Genomic DNA, 21871 nt, shown 5'->3' on the forward strand with positions numbered 1-21871 from the left:
TTCATGAATGTTGAAGCTTATATAATCTACATATTATTTATGGTTGTAAGTCTTACTACGTGTTCATGAAATCCCTCCATTAAGTTTCTTATAGACATTCACACAAAAATAATTGAAATAATATGTCTAACCAGTTATTACCTAAGATTACATACTTACAAATTACTTGGGTGTAACCTCCCAATGATCAATGAAATAAACAATTTGTCAGTTCCATTTCATTACGTCTATTCTAATGATGTCACGATACCAATATTTTTGTACCGGAGCCAGTAGAAAAATTAGTATAAGTACATCAATACTTATTCGACTATAAATATTAAACAAAAAAGTCGATAAAGAAAAATATATACATTGACATACGCGTCCGCAGGCCCTATTTTTGTTTGGGATGGTGATAGGTGGTTACCTAAGAGTTTTTTAATGGTGTATAAAACACTATCGGCTGTTAAAAAAATAAGACGTAATTTAACTGCAGGTAGTAGATGCAATACCAATTTAGTATATTACAGGGCTTTGCAGATAATTTGGGAATTTATTCTCGACAATTTATAATATTTATGGCATATTCATTTATTGATCAAATTTAATAAAAATTTATGAATTGTTGCAAGTTATCTTTTGGTTTGATTCTTTAGATATCTTAGAGGCATGGTACAGGGCAGAAAACTAAATAAGTAACATATTGTTCAGGCCAAACTTCTTGTCAATCCAGGGTTGCAAGACGTCCCTCAGGATCTTCAGTCACTCAGGTAAGTTGACCTTAAGTTTGGCCTCAATAAAATGTCGTGGCATAATGGAAACATCGTTAACCACAGCTCCAAAAGCCATGACTCCCGCCGGATTCTTGAACTTCAAAAAAGGTAAGACCTCAGTCGTATCACAGGCGATAACTGTTGAATTTTGCCAATTAATTTCTGCGTCCAACACGAACTTTTTATCATTGACGTGCACAATGGATTTTGAAGCCCTTTTTATACTTCAAGTAGTTAAAAAGTTTAGAATAGCAATCAGCTCTGATGGCCTTGGCCTTCATTGTAAACAAAATCGCATATTAAAGAAAGAACTCAGTCAGTCACAGCTAAGCAATTTTTAGGGCATAATTGAAAGTGGAAGCCGAGATATATCAATTGGAAAAATTTCCAAAGCCATGTACCCTTTTAAAAGCGTCAGTACCCTAGTACTACTATTATTCTGCAATTTTTTTATTTGGTTTCCTAAAAAAGTAGATTTCCTGTCTTACTTATATCTTTATTTCCCCCTACAAGATGTTATTTTTTATGATACCACATATGACGTCACTTATTTTTTCCCATCACTTTTCCTCATGAAGTATACAACCTTTTATTCCTTTCGCATAATTTATCTTATTAATTGAATTAAGAGGATGATTCATGGAGACTATTTAGTTAGTTGTAGAACAATATCAACGCCCCTTAAGTACAAAAAAAGTATCCCTCAGACAACCACTTTTTAAAAATATCAATTATGGGGCCTTCATTTTGCCACGTGGGTTTTAGCTTTGCCCTACACAAAAGGCTCCTGAAGCAATAAATATTAGGTTAAATAATCGCACCTATTTTTGTACTTAAAAATATGTATACAACTCTATTTAAATTGATATCGCTGTTTGCCAAACTCAACCTCCTACATCTTAAACTATAATAAAATTTATTAATCATAATTGAAGTCTTGAACCTATCATCGATTAAATTGCATCTTCAATAACAGTGGAAAATTGGTTGTTTTTTACAATTATGTGAAGCTATATATCTACTTATATATCGGCAATAAAGGAATGGCGAGTGGCTTTTGTTGGGTCTTTTTTTTACAAAATAAATTATTTTGATCATTTACGTAGGTTGAAATATCGCATAATTTCATTGAATTATGTAACTTTTGTGTTTTCGTGAAAATATAAAAAAAATATACGAGTATTGTTGGTAATAATATACTTTATATCATATCTTAGAGATTCCACACGAATTATTTTTAAAGTATATTACATTTTACATTAAGTTTATCAAAAATTAAAATAAACATTGTTAATTATGTAACTGCCTATTAGGGCTTCTCATTTTCCAGAAATATTATTTTAGTGAGATCCTGGGAAACCAGTTTTTAAATTTTCGGATCCGGGAAAGAGGTATAAAATAATAAATGCTATTAAAGTGTGGTCATTTATTTTACATTTTAAGAAGATAATATTAATGTTAAACTAGCGGTGAAAATCTTAATTAGTTAATATTTCTTACGTTAGAGGGTGAAGTTAGTATCAAATATTCATTTGTTGGTTGTTATAGATGCCTTGCTAGGCATTATTTTTGAGCAATGTATATCACTTTTACTTTAATATAAATGGTTCAAAACTTTATTTCAATTTAACCTTAAAATAAATTAAACTTTTCAATATATAAATGTTACAAAACCTTAGCTCAAGTGAATGTTCAAAATTAATTAAACTTTTTATTTAATTAATTACATAAAGGAAGTTAATATTAAGAAATAATTAAAAGCGATATTTCTTTTGATATTTTTTTTTTACAAATTTCTTGGGAGTGTAAAATCTTGATAAATTCTTGAAAAGGGTATCCCAAGGATCCCTGGTACCTATATATATATATATGTATATTTTAAATATTAACTCATGTTCAATTTTTATGAACTTGTAGAGGCCAATGGCGGCTATTTGGGCAAAAAAAACGGTTACTGATTAGTATTTTTTTCAAATAAATTTTTATGACGTTGTTTTTTAACAAGTGAGTCGTAATCCAAAATTTGTATTGCGAGGAGCTGATCAAAAAGGTAATTAATCCTGTATTTGATATTGATGAACCTACTAATTCCAGATACTAAGGACGAACGAAAGAATGTTTATTTCTAAATGAAATACTTAATATATGCTTGGCTTGAAGGACAGTTGAGAGCTCGCAAAAAAAAATGTATTAGCTGAATAACTGTGTGCAAATCTTAGTGTTTATTAAAATATATTTCATTATCAAAGCGTTAAAAGTTCAAATACAGCTGTAAAAGCTTGAGTATTACATTTTACATTTTAGAAAAGCTTATTTTGAGTATAAAATATACTATAAGTTACAATTAATTTATTAAAAAAACGAAATAAACAAATAAAATCATTTCTTTAAAAGGCATAACATTTAAAAGAAAATTAATACACATATATTTATAGTCTACACATTATTGGAAGATGTATCGAGTCCATCAATATATCGGTCAGATCTAAATTCAAACATTTTTATACATTATTTTCAAAAAACAGACTTAACCCTTCAATGCACGGTGTCTTAATGACGAGACATACCGAAGTTTGGCTAATTATGTCGTAAGTACTTGATTTTTTCTTTAAAAAATAATAATAAACTATCAGTATATCATAGTGTAAGATCTTGCTTACTTTCAGTCCAATAGAATAAATTGTCTTAATTAACATAGTAGATCAATTATAAAGTTATTAGAATAAAAAAATTTAAAAAATGTCACTTTCAAATCAAAAATCAATGTATGGAGGGTTAAATTAATCTAAAAATTGAGGTTATCGAAAAATATTTTTTAAATCGGTCATACTACTTAAAGATAATAAAATGAGTATTTTTATGTAAAATTAGTTAAATTCTTATAACATGTACCATTCCATTTTTATACATATATGGCGATTTTATTATGCAATATTATGCATCTTGTTCTATTTTATTTTTATTTTTTGCAAACAAGGTGTCGACATTGGGTTCAATGCGTGGAATTATTTTCTTTATTTTTTAAGATAAAAATCATTAATTTGATTAAAACAAAAAAGGGTGAAATAAAGTTGAAAATATCAAAAAAATTAAAGTAATATTAAACTTTTCGAAAATCTTATACATGTGAAGTCAAAGTGTTGAATAGATTTTAATAAATTAAAATCTATGCACACATCAATCATGAAAATGGCCGATTTTAAGCAAAAAATGGACATATTTTCATCTTAATGTAATAGTATCATGCCATAAATGTCATGAGAGACATAAAATAATATTGCAAATTACATTTTTTTATGTCTTCAAGCAGAAAAGACTATAGAACAATAAAAAATGTTATGCTTAAAACGGGACTTACTATATAGTAGTACTTAATCAATATATCGGTGAGCTGATTAATCCGGCCAAATATATTGTTTCTAATAATATTGTATTATCGGCCAATATTTGCTGATTTTTACAAATACACTATTATCTTTTTTTCGGTGCAAAAAAAATATATACTTGATGGAGACTTGAAACGGACACACTTGTAGATTCTGTACGAGTAAATTAGAACTGTCTGTAATTGTATAAGTAGCCATGTATTTCAAGTACCTGCTACTTTTTATATTTTTAAATCGGACGAGAAATGTCATTGCAGCGAGACTCAAGGGTTAGGGACTAAACTCTTCTTCGTGCGGATCACACTCCAACAAAGGTGGCCAGGCTGACAGGAATTGCTTGTAAGACTATCTATTATGTTAAGAAGAGACCATACTACAACGTGACCATAGAGAGGAAGGAAAACTCCAGAAAAAGCCCATCATTAATGCAGATGCTCTAAAAGACGTCCCTGGTCTGGTTCCCGGAGGGTTACAGTCTCACGTCCCATGTACATTGACATCTTCAAGGCCAACCTGCTACCCTGGACCCAGGCAAATTTACACTACGGCAAAGTCGTCTTTCAACACTGCGAAAATTACTCAGACCTTCTTAGCAACAACATCACTTTCTGGACAAGAGAACTTGCCCACTATACCGTCCATTGCGAATCTCCTCTACTTTTCTTTATGGTCGCACATCAAGAAGAGGGCATGTAGCCTCCTTCACGCAAACGTTGAAGCTATGAAGCCTTCTGTCGACAATGAGTGGGCTGCAATGGACGCGAACTTCATTCGCAATACTTACAACTTTTTTTCCCAAAAGGCTTGTTACCATCTGTGAGGCCAATGGTGGCCGAATGTAATAAATCAATTTTACATAGGCTATGCATCCAAAAAGATGAATAAAGATTTTTGTTAATTGTATGATTAAAAGAATGGCAGCTATTTTCTTTTTTGTTTCTTAGTGTGTAAGTTTCAACTTTTCAGACGGTATTCTAAAAAAAAAATAGATTTAAAAAAATACATTACCTCTAATGTAGTTTATTTATGTATATTTTATTATTTTTTTACTATTAAAAGCTGAAGAAATAACTATACAAGTTCATTTTCTATTAAATGTGTACTATATTCATATATCCACCAAAATATCTCAAAAATTTAAAATCAATTAAACCATGGACTTTACTGATTTGTATTTATACATTATACATAGCAGCAATGAAATAAATAAAAAGGATCGATGATTATAAATATTAACAAATAATGGAATATTTTTTAACTAGTGCTTTGACACGATTTATAGGACAAAGAAGCGTATTTATTATATACAAACGGAATCTTGAAATTTTCAGATATCCCATAATTTAAAAATGTGTTTCCCGCGAAATAAGAAACATACTTGATAAAAGTAGGATATCACTTTATTTATTTTCAGTAATAAAATATCAATTAGATAAAGTAGGACTGTGGGTAATGAAAGAGCATGGGATAATCTATTGAACTTGATACATGCGTAGGTAAATAGGTATTTATTCCAACGGTTCTTTGTCTTATTTGAATGGAAAAAATAATGGTAATGGAATGTCGTTGTTGTTTCGTGGGGATTTATTCTTTGAATCTACTCTTTACGTTCAATTTACGTACGTTGCTTCTGCAGCAAACTTGTAACATAATCATTATCCTCTATGATTTGTGGTATAGAAAACGGCCATTGTTATACGTAATATATTTTGTTGATCATATAGACAGTAGTGTTGAGATGCAGTCCGAGAATATGTTGTTGTTTTTTTGTTTTTTCGGGTTCGGTTTTAAATGTTTAGTTCTCCATAGACCCATCTGGATCTATAACCTGGTCCAAAGCAAATTCTAACAACCATTAACTGAAATACAAATCCTGGGTAAAATTAAAAAGGGTCACACACATAATTTTTGTTTTCTCATTTCTAACAAAAAAGTTTTTTTTGTTTTTTTTAAATGACATGGGACTGAAGTTTTTTTATAAGATCGAATTTTACTGGTCCACACAGAAGTTTGGACATCAAATTATTAGAAAGCTACGTGAACAATTATTATTTTGAATTTTCAATATCCGTAGGCTTGATTCATGGTTGCCCCTAAGGAAAGAAATATACTTTATGTATATGGACTTGAATGAAAATTTCTAGGTCAACCAAGGGGTGTTGATAGTTTTCATCATTTGGAGGGGCAAAAATTATCAACATCATTATATATTTATAAGTAGGTTTATTTTATATATAGGTATACTGGCAGAGGGTGTCCACGTTGCAGGGTTGAATAGATAGTAATAGAAACAAAGAAGGAAGGTAGAAGAAGGAGACAGAGAGAGTGGGATGTAAAAAGAAACAAGAGGAGGGGGAGAGACATATAGAAAGATAGATGGGAAAGGAAGTATAATTATGGTCAATAATGACTCTAAATGACCTTGGATAAATGAAAAAAGTATCATCTTATATGTCTATTTATTTTATACGTCTACTTGCTAAACTTCAGATTGATCTTTTAAACCATTTATGATTCCATGAATGATAACACAAAAAAACAGAATTATAAATATATATAAGATATGATACAAATTTTTTTGGGGTGCTTCAGTAACTTTTAAGGGCTCAAGCCCCACCCACCTGCCGAAAAAAGAGGGTCTAGCAACGTCACTGGGTCAGATGATGCAGTAATTATAAAACTATAAGGTTCAGTCATACTAAATTGGTGCAATTAAAGTAAATAATTTTTTTTTAAATATTACGATCTCAGATCGGTCTAGGATTTGCGGATTGAAATCCAACACAAATATATAAGTACAGTTGTGTATTTTGAAAGTCAACGGAAATACCAAAATAAATTTTAAAATATCATTACTGTTAGTCATTTTGATAGGTAAAACCAAATGTACACAGGGGGCATTAGATATGCACCTATGTATCTAGTACGTAGTGAGAAAAGGGGAAAAATAATTTATTAATTTTTTTTAATGATCTCATCCTCTAAAGCATTAAACAGAGCTAATAATATTCTCATATAATTAAACAAAGCAAATATTTTTGTTTTTATAATATGATCATGAACACACCTATCGGTGTATGTAGACATGATATCAGAAAATGTTCACGTTTACCTGTTTTATCATTAATTTAAGCATAATAAGTTCTCATCTAATGATCAAGCTTTGTTATGGTATTTTTTCTGCATTCATCAAACAGTTTCCTTCATCCAAAAAATGAAACACATTGTTTTTAATCCTCCTCAAGAATACTGTTTTTGAACATGGTTGCAGCTTTATTTAACGTCAAGACCTAAACCCTAGCTCCCCATGCATAAACTCAATAGACTTCTACGTCTAGGGGGAGTTAGAGGGTAAGTCATGTACTAAGTACCACCCATCTATGAAGGCCTTGAAGGGCATGATCATACATGAACCCTAGAAGCTGGATCTTGTTGAAGTCGAACCTTGTCCGGATTCATCAGTTAGAAGTAATTCGGTCAATTTAAGTTTTTATATTCAAATTTTTAGAATAAGCTGAGACACCCAAGCATGTTAACTATAGTTTTGAGTCTTCATTTGATTGATGGAGCCTAATTTGGCCAATTACCTTTAAATTGATCAATTTTCAATTATTCATTGTGAAGGTAAATTAGCGTCACTTCCAAAAGAATTAATCAGCATATAGAAATGGACGATAATTCGTCAAAGAATACAAATGTAATCTATACTTGTTTGAAAAACATTATAGCTTAGTTTTGTATTGACGGGTGAAATATTACAAATGAATTACAAAAAAAAATATCAATTGAAACAATTTCAACTATATCTATCCTATAACTAAGGGTGTACCAACGCATCGGAATCGGCTCATAATTCTAATTCCACCGACACCTGTGTGGACTTATTTATTATACATTTTTGCGCAAAACAAACAAAAAAAAACATTCTAGTTTTATTATTGCAAACGGTCAACTAATAAAAGGGAGTGAGGGTTTCAGTATAGACTAACCCAGGTTTAAGACTGGGGGGCTCCTACCTATAGGGACCCCGGATTCTATCATTTTTTCTTGAATTTTTATTTTAACTTATAATAGGTGCAATTAGAATATATCTGCATAACAAAATTCAGGGTCATTCCTTGAAAATTAAAGTATATTCAGTGGTAAAGGAAACATATATGTATGAGCCAATCAGGAATTAATTGACTCTTGAACACAGAATTAACTTTTTAAATAGTTTTAATTTCAAATTATTTACAATCAATCATAATTATGATTGATATATTTATGCCTTTTCTTGTCAATCCCTAATTAATAAAAAGATAAATATTAAAAAAACTATTTTTTTTAAATATTTGTTTATGTAATTCATTTAAAGATCGGAATCTGCTGAAATTTTGGTATCATTATTACCATATCTTTAACCAATTAATGAATCCTCAGTTTAAAAACTATGGGATACACTTACGTGTACAGTAAAGGTAAATGAATGACCTCGTCTATTCTACCATGTACCTCTAAAAAAATTCCTAAATTCCTTCTTGTCGTGTCGGATGTGGTTAGTCTAGGTAGAATTTAAAAGCAATATTTGAAAAAAGTTATATTATTTTTGTTTTTGCAGACTATATGAGTAATATTAATACTATGCATAATTGTACAGAAAAATATGATCATTTTATGATATATACAGTATGTCCAAAAATTAATGGTGGTATAAAAAATATCCGATTTAATGCAAAAAAAAATTTTTTTTGGTCGCAATAAAATGAAATTTGCCTGATAAAATCATTAGGCAATATTGAACTTTTCTGATGCAATAATTTTCGATGATTTTATCATACATCCGTATAAAAGGGCTCAGAAAAAACCACATGACGTTAGTTGAAATTCAAAATCCGAAATGGTGAGAGAGCACTCTTTGGAGACCAGAGCCAAGGCTGTTGGCATGATAGAGGGTGTATCAATGCAGAGGGATGTTTCTCAAAGGTTACAGATTCCTCTCAGGACCATTGAGAATTGGTGTAAGAAAAGGAAGAATGGACAAACCCTAGCAAATCAGAAGGGTCGAGGAAGGAAGAAAAAAATTAGCCTAGTTCCCAAACTGGTGATTTCAAAATATTTGACCAAAAAGAGGCAATTCATAAGGAAACTTGCAGCAAGATTGACTTCAAAGGGCTATCCAATATCCAAGTCATCTGTCCATAACTACCTGAAGCACTCGTTGAATGCTTTACCATACGAACCTCGTATGCTCCCAAAACTTTCGGACAACTAAAGGAAGGTCCGACTTCAATTCTGTCGTGAGTGGAAACATTGGGCTGCAGATGACTAGAAGTATATCCTCTTTAGCTTTGTCTCGTACTGAAGAAACTGGACCTCCTTTGAAGAGGAAAATATTGTCTGACACATCAAGAGCCATTTTCCAGCAGGATGGTTCCCCTGCTCACCACTCCAAAAAGGCACAAAAGTGGTGTTCAGACAATATGGATTCCTGCCAACAGTCCTGATTTGTCTCCCATCGAAAATTTGTGACCTTGGCCCGAGGAAACTCAATGAAAATGCACCAGCAACTTGAAAGGATGAATAATAAAAAAACTGACAAAAGTTGGGGAAAAAATTTATCCAGATACTTTGAATAATCTGTATGAAGGGATACCAAAACGTCTAAAAATATATTAAGCGTAAAAGACGTCATATAGGGAAGTAAAAAAGTTTTTCGCTAAAAAAATCACTTGATATTCCGGACTGTCCTCACTGTCACAGCAACAATGTCTGAAATTCTTTTTGGATCAACATATGGATTGAGAAGATCCAAAACCCTTTACCTTTTGGATTACTGTTCACTCATTTTTCGTCCGATTTCGATCAAATTAAAGGAATACGCAAGAAAAAAAAAACATGTATTTTAATATTATTTGAGATGCAATCTGAAAACCTAATTAGAGCAAAAAAAAAAATATTTTTAATAACGCGGAAAATTTTCCCCTTGCACTTTGTATTATTCAAATATCTCATTGTACTTTCTCTACCGATTCCAATCCTATAACACGTCAGCAGTACTATGAGACAAATGAAGTAGATATTGCTCCTCAAGAAACTGTCATTTAACTTGAGGTGTATATAAACTGCAAATGTTCATTTATACATATGCTTCAATATAATACATAAAATAATTGTAATTAATATCCACGTTCTTTATACAGTATGTCTAAAAATTGATGGCGTTTTTAAAATAAAAAATCATGAAATAACCAATTATTGCCAAGATTGATTCCTAAAAGTTTTTACAATAACATTTTTCATTATACTTTTTTATAAAGAGTGATTAAGGTTTTGGTTTTGCTTCTTGATCCCTTGAAATTTCCCTGTTGCACTCTGTAAGCTTGGACAAACACAATCTCATAGCAGCTATTTTTTTTTTTTTTTTGATAGTTTGTTCAAATCTGCACCAGATGAAAAAAAGTGGAATCAATTGTAGAATTCATTGTCCCAAATGTACAGAAAAGGCACGAAACTCTCTTTCGAATCTGAGCCAGGATCGACAGCTGGATGAACTAAAGTGAACTCCTGGATCTATATGGATGCCAATGGGAGGCCTTATATGTGGCAGCAGGAATCTGCTCCCTGCCACACATAGAAAAAAAATTTCAAAGGGATCCAAGACCATATTGACAACTTCATCTCACCAGGCTTTTGACCTTTCAACTCGACGGATCTGAATATGATAGATTTTTTTGTGTGAGACGCAAACGAACGATGAACCAACTGAACCCAATGCAACACCAAAGACGAATTTATAATCGGGATCAAGAAGGCATTCCAGGATTTACCAAGAGACCAAGTAGGGAAAGCCTGCTCGCCCTTTCTGACTCGTATAGTGACTGTAATTGAAGCTGGAGTTGATTTTACTGAATAAAATACATCTAACAAGTTTTCAGAATCTGCTTTAATTATTAAAAACTAATAATTGGATGAAAAGAAAGTTGCGCTTGAAAAAAAAATCATTTTTATGACACAGATTAATTACCCACCCTGCATACTAGTTATCTGGTTAATCAATCTTGATGACGCGAACATAATAAATAAGCATTTGTTATATTTCTCCACCAAGACCATTATTCTTTATTTCATTAAAAGAATTACCAATATTAAGTTGGTTAAATATTTTAATTGATATTAAATGTTGACATATGATATTAGATCCCAAAACAAAAGTTTGATATCTGTAAATTATTATATATCAAATCATTGATTAAAATTTACATTAAAAAATACATTGGAGATGTCCATTTATATTTTAAGTACATAGCTCCAATGCAGAGATAAAATCAGACATGCATTAGACCCTCCCAAAATTACAGCTTGAGCCTATCGCCCTACTAATTGTTATCCATTTTCCTAGCAAAAAATTGTGTTTTCTGTATCATAATGGCAAGACACTAAGTGATACAACTGATAAAACAGAATTAATTGAAAAAGAGAAAATTTGATAAAAACTCTTAAGTTTGAATAATTAAGATTTTATTATTTTATCCTAACCTTTTTATGACAAAAAAAAATATATTCCATTTGATATCTAAATATCATCCCTCATTAATATTATTTTCTTTCCATTATAAATATAACGTTTGTTATGGCGTTTCTCACATACGAGTCTTTTATGGCTAACTTGAGTCTCGTTTCTTACATTATTTTTTCTCTGGATTTAATACAAAACTAGGAATAATAAACATCGTTTGTGAGAAGGTAGACAGTACTTATAACCAGTAGTGAAGTATCACAACTTTTACAAGGGAGGCCATGAGTAAATTTGAAACCCCCGACACAACAGATTTACAAGAGTTATTGCCCTATATCCTTTAAAAAAATTTACTTATTGTAGGAGAAATTTCGAATCTCGGATATTTTTTTTAAATGTTCCTTTAATTGGTCAGAAGAAATTGCAACGATATAGTATATTAGAATTACTCCATCTGACCTTGGAATGGGGTTTGAAGTCCTTATACACAAAGTATATTTCTTTCTCTAGGAGCGACCGAGTATCAAACCTACTCACATTGATTTAAACATAATAATTTTTTCTTAATGCGTTGCCCATTGAGCTACGTCGCTATATCTTTAATTTGCGATTTTCTTTCATATGCCTAAAATTAGGCTCTCTCTAAATTATGACACTCTTTCAGAATATATTTCACTCCTCATATTTAATAAATTTTCGATTTTTTTTTTTAGAAAATGAGTATCAGATTCAGTTTTTTAGAAGAATTTCGAATCTTTTTTTTTTTTTTTTCATAAACCTAACACTTAAAGCCCTTAACATATGCAGTGCGGAGTGCATTTAACCTGTAATTTTAAAATACTAGTCTCACTACGTAACATACATATATGATATAATAGTGTTGGGGTTCGGTTTGGAAATCTTAGACCGTTATAATTAGACTAATTAGACTTCGGTTTTGTAGTAAAATTCCATATCTACAAAAAAAATCATTCATTATCCGGTTTTGTCTCATTTTTTCTGGTTTGCAACCGGTCGAAATATTAGTCTAGATTAGTATAGAAAAAACTACTTATAACCGTACCGATTCAAAAATTCAGTCTCGAACCGAATTTCAATATTAATATATACATATATATACCTATTTAGTGTAATGTCAGTTCTTATCTATTTTTTTATGTTCAGTCCAGTCTTAGAACCAGTCCTGTGGGTCTTTAGGACCGGTCCTAAAGACTGTCGGTCCTTAGAATTTTTAGTACTATAACGGATTAAACTAAGAAGAAATTAAGTTTATTGATGCCATCAAGGACTGTAATTTATAAGTTTTTAAGACAGATATGCAGGACTGGGACTGAAATGTTTAGAACTGCAGTCTTCTCTTCTAAATAAAGACAGACACAACACTAATCTTATGGTCATAATCATGAAATCTTTTTAAAGGTAAACTTCCGTTGAGTCTGATTAGTTTATGGATAATTACACTTTGGCCGCTATAATAATAATAATAATGAACCAAGTACTTAATTTATCCAAAATATATTAAACTTTATATAGTAAAATACTTGTACGAAAAGGAAGTTGTATAACGATTTGCTGTGAAGAAATGTGGAAAACTTATATCTTTATTTATTTAAAGTACATTTTAATTTCGTGTTCTTGATGCTTGGTTTTTTATATGATGTATTAAAAAAGAAGTTTGTATATAAATATTTGGGTGGGGCTATTTTTCAAAAAATATATATATGTATATTCTTACTGATATTGTAGAATAGTTGTTGTGTTGTATACTAAGAAAATAACCAATGTAAGATATAATTGTTCTACAATGTCCTCTGAAGGTTGTTCATCCCTGTCAAATTTTAAAAGAGAGACAAAAAGTCTTTATTTAGCCAATATATATTAAAATAAAGTATTTCATTTTATTTTAAAGGTATACTATGGAGCCAAAGAAGAGAATAATGTAAGAAATTTAAAATTCAGTTTTTTCATTTCTGAAAATGGAAAAAAGATTTGCACAATAAAACGTTTTTACTGACGTCATAAACTACATCATAATTGGAGACGACTTGGAGGCTCATATTTTGTATTTTTACTACATAAAATGAGGAAATTTTCAATAAATCTCGATCAAATTGATTTTGGAATAAAAAAGACTTAAGGTTTGAATTGAATACTACATAAAGTCAATGATAAATAGTGATATTTGATTTGAATCTAATTAATATATACAAAAAATGCTTGAAAATGTCTAGATTTGTATTAAATTTCTTCTTTTTTTTTTATCGATTAAAACAAGAAAAATAATAGAATTAGAGAAAAATATCTTACTATTTTCATTTTAATAGTTAAATTATTATCTACAATGTCGAACAAGATTATTTTACGATGTAATAACATATTTTAGATTAATATTTGTTGTTTTGTGTTGTGTGGGTCATTAATTAGTACTACAAACTGCGGTCCCATTCAGTTCAATATAATTAATAAAATATATTTTTCTGCAAAAGAACACCAATTAATTAACCTATATCACAAATATAGTTCATAAACAATATTTAATTATTTTGCTATCATTTTTATCTGAATTAAAATATAAAATCGTATATATCAATATATTAAATATCATTTTTCGGCCAAATGTTCCGCTGGCTAAATGTCTCGTAATCAAATGTACAGTTCTTTTGGCGAAATGTCCATTTGAGAAATTGTCCTTCCACAAAAATGATTTCGGTCCACTAACTATTTATAATAGACAGTAAGGCTAAAGTCTTGTATTTGTTGGCCCCATTTTGACATCAAATAGATTTTGCCTAATATTAAAGGAGAAGGGGTTTTTATTGTTATAAAAATATGTTGTTTAGACCCCCAAAATAGCCGACATGGACTATGTTGACATGACATGAAAACGTTGTTTATCTATAGCCGATATCAAAAATTATGAAGCACAATGAAAACTTTTTATGGAGGGTTTTTTGGGGGTTTTTTCCACATTACAACAGCTTTTCCCAACTAGACGTAAATGAAATTTTGAAAAAGTTGAAAAACAAACCGTCTTTATGCGTATGCTTCATATTTGTTATAAGCAAGTAGAATATGTAGTAGTTGTAGTCTTTATTTTTGTATGAAATTGATAAATATCCTGTGTTAACATATTATGGGTTGAGTAAACTGGGATAATTACGTAGAATTACAAAAAGAAGGAAAATAAATAAATCAGCTCCTTCTTCTAATGATTCAAAACTAAACTCAAAGATAATTGAGAAGTGTATTTGTAAGTATGTAATATGTACTCGAATAATGAAGGGGAGCCCAGAAACAGTTGCAAAACGGGACGGATATAACAGTCTCGTATTCTCAAAAACATAAAAAGTTCTAACATTCAAACTTACATTGCAATTTTATACTATAGTGTAAATTTATTTGAAAAAATAAGTAAATATTTTTTGTCAACTTGTCCTCCGAATATTTGGTTAAAAACTGTTTTTGAGGGGTAAAAGTAGTTTATTTTATTGTTTGTCCTGTTATTGATACCATTTGAATTGTTGATTATTTTGCTATCAGTTAATGTTTTTTTTTTAATTCCTTTAATTAGTCAGATGGATTTGCACTTAGTAATTATAAGTAAACATTATAGTATTACATTTACTCTACTTTACATAGGAATATTCTTTGAAGTCTATATACATAAAGTGTATTTCCTTCTCTAGAAACAACTGGGCGCACACCTACGCACATTGAGTTTAAGAGAATAATTTCTACCGAGCGCGTTGTCCATTGAACAACGTCATTTCATATAAATTTATATTCATATAAAGGACTACAAACAAAATTAATAATTCAACATAATGAAAAGGTTAATCTTTTATTACTCAAAATTTATTTTGTAGTTGCATTTTTTTAAATTTCTAACGGAAATTCGATATATTTTAATAGATGCAACCTTTGTTGACAATGGAGACATTTGCAACATTTTACGAGTAACATTCAATTCCAATTTAAAAACATTTTGACTGGTATAACCATTAAATAGAATTTAAAAATTAGTAAACCTATGTACCCGTCTAGGCGGTTATAGTTAAGTTCCTTAGAGCCGACTAGATCAAAAAAATATTTTATGTAATAATTTTAAATGATTATGTTGAAAGGAAAATAAAGAAAAATATGATATAAGTCCAAACTCATAAAATATTTCACGAATGATTTAAGTATCATAACTTATAAATGTCCTAAATAGAGTTCAGTACAATCAGTTGATTAAAACCATCATCAGAAAATGATAATCCTTTTGAATATGTACTCTTTTAAAAAATGCCAGAGTATAACTACATATAGTACAAAAGTACTCTATAAATCATGCATCAAATGATCAGTAGGGATGTGGCCGGTGATGGTAGAGATGGGTATTTTGTAGAGTTCGAGAAAAACGTTTAAGCGAGACTGGACATGGTATTAAATAATATAATTATTACCCTTGTTAAAATTATCTACAAATGTTATATAACTTGGGGGGAATCATCAGATATCCAATAGCCAGGTAGTCAATATGTGTAGTTAAAAAACATCACAGAAGCAGAGGCGTCTATAATATTCATAATCGCCTTTGAGGATGGCTGCTGGGTGTCTTGCAGCACTAGTAGCAGGGACGGCTCCTGATATAGGCTTTGTGGGCAACTGCCTTGGGATGTATTCGCCGAGGGACGGTATGAGCGCTGGCAAAAAAAGTAAATGTTTACATTCATATGAACCGACTTAGCTCGATGCACAATGAACTCAGGATAATTTATCCTCTTGAACTCAATAGGCATTGGAGTGCACCCTGGTCATTCTTAGAGAAGGAAATATAATTCATATATATAGACTTCAAAAAAGATTCCTTGGTCAGATGGAGTAAATATTATACCATAATATGTCGCTGGAGGAGAAGTTTGCGCAGGGTGTGATAACAAGTAGGACCACCACTGACTAGGAGGTATATTGTCTTTAATATTTGGTGAATGTAGGTAGCTCGGAGTAATTGAGCCAAAAATAAAAAGTTATTCAACTGTCCTCGGTCTACCCTAGATATGATTACGTTCAAATTATGAACTTCATTTTTTTTTCAAGGCTTAACATTTGGGAATCACGCAAAAAAAAAAAATAATGTGGATAAGTCAATTTGAGGGAAAACAATAATAAATTGGAATGCTAATAGAGATCGATGATTGAAAATGCAAATATGTACTTACTGCTGCTAGGAACAGATGTTTAATCAATTACTTACGTATTATTTCGTATGTGGGATTGACCAATTGTAGATATATCCTAAAAATATAGCAACAATTATCATTAGTTGATAAAATTATGTTGTACAGAGTCTTACACAGGCTTGGACCCGTTCACACTTTTTCGTCTTATTTGTTCTTTTCTGAAAAAATTTCCGTTTATGTGATAATTCATTAGTTTTTTTACCCCCCCATTCGTTCATTTTTGATTGAAATGAAACGTACAGATAGGAGTTTTAACTTTTGTTCACATTCGACTGCCTTCAAAAAAATCCATACATATCCAAAAAAAAAATCCTTCTGCACAATTCACCCTATAAATTCATGGAGTTTTGTAGTTAATTAAGAAATAATTCATTATATTAACAGCACTCCTAGTGAAAAATAATAATTATTGTAGCCAACTAAATTTGGACTACAATTGATCATATGGTCGTTGTTTAACCACTTGGTTTTAGCATTGTTACTGAGGAAAAAGGCGTCTTTAGAAAAAAAAATTAAAAAAATGTGACTTTTTTGTCACATTTTCAAAGGACTTGGAAGTTGATTATGATTTCGACATACTTGACTTGAGACCTGAGTTGCAGTTGAAAAAATCTACAAGAAATATAATTCAAGTCTCTAAATATTTGTTTGCATTATGATCAAGGGAACAATAATTTGGGCATACGAGACTTCCAAGTTTGAGAATTACTTCTCATATCGTTTAATTCCAATTTATTTATTAACGGCCATCTTCCTATAAAAATCAAGTAAATATTTCCTTAAAATACAGGCAAATAAATATTTAATTAGAATATTTAGCCAATTTTTTCCTCTATATTAAATGCAATTTTTGACTTAAAAAAAACTGTACATTTAATTAAAAATTATTGACTTTGTCACATCTCTGATAATTAATTTTGTATAACATTATTAAAACTTATTCTAACAATGAATTAATATATTAAGATTACTTACATTTGCATGATTTTTAAACTTCTTTTTAAAGATGTAACCCAATGGCTTTATTTGTATATTTAGAACAATTCATGCTGGTATGCATAAGCCAATAATCAAATAACTTTATACGAAAAATATATTTGACGATATATATGTATATACATAAGTACATACATGTTGAATCATTAGATTAAATTTTATAAAGAAATAATCATTCATATATCCTAGATTCTATGTACATATATAAATCCTTATTGCATCAACCTGAGCTCCTTTAATATTATTCAAAGAAATATTGAATACCTAAGTATTCTTGAGAAATAAATAAACTAATTTCCGCTATTCTTTGAACGAACATTATTTGTGATAGATGCAATGGAGCAATTGAAATATTGCACGAAATAATATGTTATGTACATGAAATATTCTTATAGAGGTGAATAATATTAAGTATTTTTCTATAAATTTGAAGTGAAGAGGAAATATGTTAGGTATACAATATTATATTAATCATCCCAACTACTAAATTTTGCTCAAATAAATAAGAACATATTACTAAATTGTGCATAGGGATAAATACTCAGTATTGTTATTTATCAAAATTGTATCATAATACCATCAACTAAAAAAATAATATTTATGTACATAGTTAAAATAAACGTAAATATTTGGTAGTGAGATACACTCGAATCTTTAACAATTACTATGGATTATTATTATGACGACTATTTGGACTGAATGTAGAAATATTCTAGTAATATTATATTGTAGTAGACGACATTGTAATATTTTTTGATAGTTCACAGTAATTGAGTCTGTATCACAGGTATCATGTAATCTGTCTGGGTCATTTTCATATCAAATCGCCCAGGGTGCTTTCCTCGTTTTAATTCCTTAATAAGAAGTAATAACTTAGTCAAGATCCTTTAATGATAAGTTAGCGTAATTAGAAATTGCATAAGTACGCACTAATTGCAATTCCAAACAAAGGTAACTACAATAAATATACATAAATATAAGTTACTCACATATTGTACTGTGTAAAAACCAAATGAAAGAGTTATTATTATTAAATAAGATCCGGTGAAAAAGATATTTCAAATGCGTGTGGATGAATAACTTCAGTTTTATGTGATATGTACTTAACTACATACGTCATAAGTAACAAAACAAAGCAAAAAGAAGTAGAAAAAGGAAGCAGGGAAGTGTACATAATATTTTGATGATAGTAATCATAGATTAGTGGTGGATTCCAGTATTAATCGAACTCAGGTAAAAAAAGAATTTACTAAAGTTGAAAATTTTCTGCAATTCTACAAACTCGGCCGAAATAGTTTTTGATCGAAACTCAACTTTATTTGAACTCAAATAATACGTGCCAACATAGAAATTTCATCAGAAATAATTTTGGATGTATCTTACAGCATTTTGACGCTGATTTCAAATCTGTTTTTATATTTCGTCTAGAACGTACAGTTTTTAAGATAAAGTTAATTTTGTTTTTTATAGTTTTATAGTTTTTTTGTAGTTAATCAGTAATTTTGATAGAACCTGCTTATATTTAAATGATCTTTTTAAAATATCAAATGAATCTATGAGTCTTAAGATTTGGGAACTTATCTCCCTGTTATTCTTCTAAAATATTTTGTCTTTCTGCATTATGGTAATAAAATGGCATCCGTTCCCATTGCTCATTCTGCCATATAAAAAAGACATATACCAATATGGAAATAACTTCTAAAAGCAATTAAATATGAAAGTTACCAAGGAAAAATCTTTGGATATCTCAAAAATTATAGGAATGCTTATGGGTATGCAACCAAGATTAACAAAACTTTGTTGTTTCTTATGTCTGTGAGACAGTTTTGCCGCAATACAACATTCCACCAGAAGTGAATTGGATCTTAGGTCTATTTATGTCCCAGGGATAAGGAGTGTCGAGTTTGTCTTTTTTTAAATCTTTATATAACTTCTTCACATTAAACTTGGTTTAACGAAGAATTTTGTAAGAACAATCCCTAAACTACTGAAGTAGTCCCCATTCTAAACATATATCCTACAGACATATATTTAATTAATATCATTTTTTTATCACAAATATCGATACCTTTATTTGTAGCAGAACCAGTACGAAAGTATTAGTATCGTGACAACAATTCCATCGAATAATGATAAGTTAGAATTCTACAGATGTAGTATAACTCAAAATGACTCTAATAAAAACTATTATTGACTAAACTAAATTACTTCTTAAAAAAGACTTCATGAATTAAAAAAAGAAACCTCAACTCATTAAATATTATTTGAAATAGTGATATAACACAAATATACGCAGAACACACGAACTTAAACTTTACAAAACTCGAAAATCGTGATTCAACAAAAATAGTAGTATATATACGTTCGATATACTGGTACTATACTGCACATTAGAGCAGTTTGATTTTCAACTTTTTTGAATTTCGATTAATGGTAGTGTGCAAAATTACATTTTCTTACGTGGTCATCTTTAGGTCGCATATCTGTTTTAAATTATGAAAATAGGGAAAAACTCTTTACTTAGTCAAAATATATACAAAAACGATTTTTTTTTTTTTTTTGCATAAATTAACTTTTATAGCTATTGTTTTAAATCTATAAAAAGTGTAAGAAAAGTTTGTTGCTAAATTGTCCTATGAAACAAAACAAAAGAGAAAAAAGTTAGGAAAATCTGATGAACCGTGTATAGCACGCATCCTTTTTTTTTTTTTTACATTTTGAGAAAGGAATGATCAAAATTTATTAATGTTTTTATAGGTAGAATAAATTCTATCATAATTAATTAATTGAAAATCAAACCAGTCTACTGCCCCTGTCTGGTAAAACCATGTGTCTGCAAAATTTTCAATTTTTTGCATATTTCCGATATTCTTGAGGAGTTATATGATTTTGAAAATATTATACAAAAAGATCATTGGCTGTATAATTTTTTTTATTGGTGAAAGAATGCATCTAAATAGTATTCTCCCTTCTAGTCTTAATCTCCCACTTAATTTTATGAGTGTAAAAACTAAAATGGTAAACACTACTTCATAGAATATTACCTGAACCATCCCGTATCCCTCCGATATAATAATAAATAAAATGTGACCTTCAACCTATTAAAAATAAAGAATAAGTTATAATTATTATACTTACGTTCTTGGCTCTCCTGTAAAATTGGATTAGTTTGTCCAATACATTTTTATGCCAGACAAGGACAATATAAAGGTACCAGGCTTATCACGAATATAAAATGATAATAGACTAAATTAATATGTGCCATAAAATATTTCCATGACGTAATACCTCCCCCTTCTCAAGGAAGTTTCATTTACAGAAAAAAATAATAAAATTTCTAAGTCTGCACCTCCCCTTCAAGCAAGAAATTTTGCAGACAGCCCTGTAAGTACATGTGAATTGACATAAACAACATTATTGTTTTTAAATTAAAATAATTTAAATAAAAAAAGCACAAACAAGTATCGAAATACCGATACAAATTTTGATACATGAACCATATGATACATATTAGTATCGTGACAACTCTATCATAATACTTTCATTGATTTCAGTCCCTAGTCTGAGTTTCAGTCTAAGTCGATCCAAATCGGCAAAGAAAAATCAGTTAAGAGTTAAAACTGTGGCAAAATATAATTGACACCATCTTTGTCTTATATTTTTAGTCAAAAGAGTATTTAAATACTAACTGGCGGTGGCACCAACTCGATTAAAGTTTAAATTTGTAAATAATGAAGTCAATGAATTTGGGCTATCTTAAATTTCAGCTCCACATCCAGGCTGGTGTAAAAGGGCATACGTGTGGTTTACTTATATTAGTTTGTGGCGCCATCTTGCGGCGAAATAATACAACTCCTGGAATGATACTATTTTTTAATAAAAAATATAGGTGTATATTATTCAAATAGATGACGCTGTGAAAATTCTTCTTCGCCTGCACCTTTTTTTTAAACAACAAGCTGCAGACTGTCCCACGACCTTGTAAATAATATCTTTTTTTAGTTTACTCAT

The 21871-nt window shown here is 29.9% G+C and overlaps 1 long non-coding RNA gene across 1 annotated transcript; it reads right to left on the reverse strand.

Annotated features, from left to right (window-relative positions):
- Positions 1 to 5526: 5526 nt before the first annotated feature.
- LOC139904999 (uncharacterized) lies at positions 5527 to 20984 on the reverse strand. The gene is made up of 2 exons (XR_011779395.1): positions 20905 to 20984; positions 5527 to 6000 (listed from the first exon to the last, which is right to left on the reverse strand). It is a non-coding gene; the product is annotated as an uncharacterized lncRNA (long non-coding RNA).
- Positions 20985 to 21871: the final 887 nt, after the last annotated feature.

Source organism: Lepeophtheirus salmonis, chromosome 3 (genome assembly GCF_016086655.4).
Source record: "Lepeophtheirus salmonis chromosome 3, UVic_Lsal_1.4, whole genome shotgun sequence".
In the NCBI taxonomy this organism is placed as follows: Eukaryota; Metazoa; Arthropoda; class Copepoda; order Siphonostomatoida; family Caligidae; genus Lepeophtheirus; species Lepeophtheirus salmonis.